Below are 3,378 nucleotides of genomic sequence, written 5' to 3' on the forward strand. Positions count from 1 at the left end.
TCGTCTCACTTATCTTTCATGACTCACACGTCTCACACATCCCTCACATCTCACTCATCTCACACATCTCACGAGTCTCACACGTCTCACTCATCTCTCACATCTCTCACATCTCACACGTCTCACAGGCTGAATGGACCTTCAGCTCTTTGGCTCTGTGAGTGTTTAGAGATGAGTCATTGTCCATTATAATAGAATGGCATCTTTGCAGCTAATATGACTCCGTTAGGGTGTTGTGTGTTGCTCTGTGCTGCACTGTGTCTGAACAATGCACATGACTGTAAATCACCCCTCCATTCACAGGCTGCCAGATTGCCGATGTGACTTCCTGTCTCCTTCCATTAGAGAGACTGACCAGCCTGCTCTGATTTAGCCCTAACAACCAGCATCATGGCATCTGGTGTCCCCCCGCACTCCAATTCATTTACATTTCTCTACTTTTCTCGTCTTTCTCACTTTCTCCTTCTCAGTCTTTCATTGTTACTAACCTTCTTTAATTCTCCTTTCTCTCCCCCCTCTCTCTCTGTCTCTCTCCCCTCTCTCTCTCTCTCTCTCTCTCTCTCTCTCTCTCCCCCCTCTCTCTCTCTCTCTCTCTCTCTCTCTCTCTCTCTCTCTCTCTCTCTCTCCCCTCTCTCTATCTCAGTCTTCCATAGCAGTCACTCTGGGATTAATTGAGGATGAGAATAGTACTGGGGGGCGGGAGATTGGGGGGTGTGCAGTGGGCAAAGTGGTTGAAATGAAAGAGGATCCCAGAAGCACAATCTCTCTCGACTCCTCAGGGATGCCTGTGTGCATCCTGCTCATAAACTCTCTCCCTGAGAGTCTCATCTACGTCTCAGCCTGAGGGTGTGCAGGACCGTCCATCTGTTTGAGCGCAATTCATGAGGCTTCTCCTTAGTGGGGTGTCAGTCCATTAGTGCCTCCTCAGGGTCTGCTACTCTGACATTTACACACAGACACTTAGTTCAGCCTTTCCCTGGGGGACATGTTTATCCAGAGCCAAGGGTCTTCTTACTCATGTCCATCATCTCCATAGTTGTTGCTCCAGGTCTTCCTAATCCTGCCTTCTAAAAGTAGGAGGGGCATACTGAATCCTCCTAAGGGTAAGGCTCCTCCCACCACTCCTCTGTACTAGTCCTTTAGAAGCCAGAAGAACTCAGCTAGATTAGAAGAACCTGCTGAGGAGATCCTACTGAGGAGATCTTACTGAGGAGATCTTACTGAGGAGATCTTACTGAGGAGATCCTACTGAGGAGATCCTACTGAGGAGATCCTGAGAGGAACCTGAGAGGTATCTGCTTGCAGCTCATCTCATCAGACTATACTGACTCTACTGTGAATGTGATGGAGCATGAAAATGAAAAAAATCTGTGGTGTTTCCTATTAACGCAGCACCAGGTTACTGGTGTAAAAATCACATTTTGTCATTTTGTTAAAACTGTCACTACGTCCTGACAGCAGACTCCATCTGCTCCTCCTAATGCTATCCACCATGTCTGAATCAAATCCACCATGTCTGAATCAAAACAACCAATCCCGAGATCGACCCTGACAAAATGAAGATAAACACTGAATGAATCAGACTGAATGAATCAGACTGAGTGCGAGATGTAATGAGGATAAACACAGGAGCGAATTCTTAGAGGTGGAAAAGCTACAGGACCTGTGAGTATTCAAAACTGAGGACCGTTAGCCATGTGTCTGCTGGACAGAAAGCTAATTCACTCCAATTCATTAATTTTTTTGTTTAATTAAAAAAATATTAACCACAAAGCAGACACTGGTGGTTACAGTAACACTCAGGAGGACATTTCTCATTGTTCTGTGATGTTGCAGTCGGGCTAACATTAGCTTGTTTTTCCGAGGCTAAGACTACTGGTTAGTCATGCTAATGTAAGCTTGTTTCTGAGGCTAAGGCTACTTGACATTTCACAATGTCTACAGAAACCTCCTTTGCAGGAAGGGGCATTGGGGGCGGAGCTGGAGCACAGTAGAAGGGGAGGGGTCTGGTAGTTATAATCATTTAAATTTTCTCTTCTCAGTCCTACTTACTGCAGCTTTAAACAGCAGGGAGCTCTATACTTTCTGTATCTTTAAACAGCAGAGAGCTCTATACTTACTGTAACTTTAAACAGCAGCAATCTCTATACTTAATGTATCTTTAAACAGCAGAGAACTCTATACTTAGTGTATCTTTAAACAGCAGAAAGCTCTATAGTTACTGTATCTGTGAACAGCAGGGAGCTCTATACTTTGTCTTTAAACAGCAGAGAGCTCTTTACTAATTTTGTGGCTGCATAACTCAATAGTGATCTCAGAGTAGATACGAGTGCACCATGCATATGATTAAAGTAATGCTACAATATGATGTTAAAAATGATGACAAGCAGGTAGGAACCATAGCCAGTGGTTGTAGGACTTTAGGTAAGAGGAGTAGGAGGGTAATCGTGGTCAGGTTGGTCCAAGGTCGAGAATGCGAGGCTGGAAGGCAACCAGGGTTCAGGCAGGAGACGAAATCTGAAACACAGGCAGGAAGACAAAAATGTACAGATAAGGTTCGGTATGCAACAGGACAATGGAAACACTTATCAAGGAGAGTGTGAGGGAGGACAGTAATGAGGAGAGTAGTCTTTAGGTGTGTGATTAGCACTCAGGTGAACCTGATCGGTTATGGCGTGGTGGTACTGGGATGAGTGTGGTTCCTGGAGTTCAGGACATGGAGATGTTGTTTGGGGCCAGTAGCAGGAGTCTGTCCTGGGACTGGGACTGGGCTGTGTCTGGTGCCTCTGTGCTCCTCTGCTGTCCATGTCCTCTCTCTCTGGTGGACGTTCAGAGTGACATGAGAATGGCTGCCTTGGCAGATGCTGTAAACTTCTCTTTCCTTGTAGTTGTGGAGCTGTCCGTGATGCTGATGTATTTATTAGACAGTAGCTCTCCATGGTGCTGAAGCTGAAGCTCAGCCGGCAGTAGCTGGCCAAGGTATAGACGGCTTAGTGGACAGCGGTTTGTCTAATGATAGCTGTCCGTGGGGCTCTTTCCCAGTTCTCCGTGCCGAACTTCAGTGGGTGGGAGCTGTCAGTGGTGCTGAAACGCAGCAGACAGCAACTGTCTGTGGTGCTGGAGTTTTGCTGCTTGTATGTGAGGGTGCTGGGTGACTTCTGGGTTTATTGCCAGTAGGAGTGATGGGACTCATTTCGACTGGCCCTGTTCTGGCCCCCAACAGCGGCACCCAGTTGAAGGAACTCTAGAAAGTGACCAGGACTCCAAAGCCCCTCTCACTCTGACTAGTTCACATACTCTGCATTTTCTAATGCTTACGTAATACCTTATAAGATTTACAGTACACACACACATGAATATATTTAAATGCTGTTAACG

The sequence above is a fragment of the Electrophorus electricus genome, chromosome 9 (assembly GCF_013358815.1).
Source record: "Electrophorus electricus isolate fEleEle1 chromosome 9, fEleEle1.pri, whole genome shotgun sequence".
NCBI classification, from domain to species: Eukaryota; Metazoa; Chordata; class Actinopteri; order Gymnotiformes; family Gymnotidae; genus Electrophorus; species Electrophorus electricus.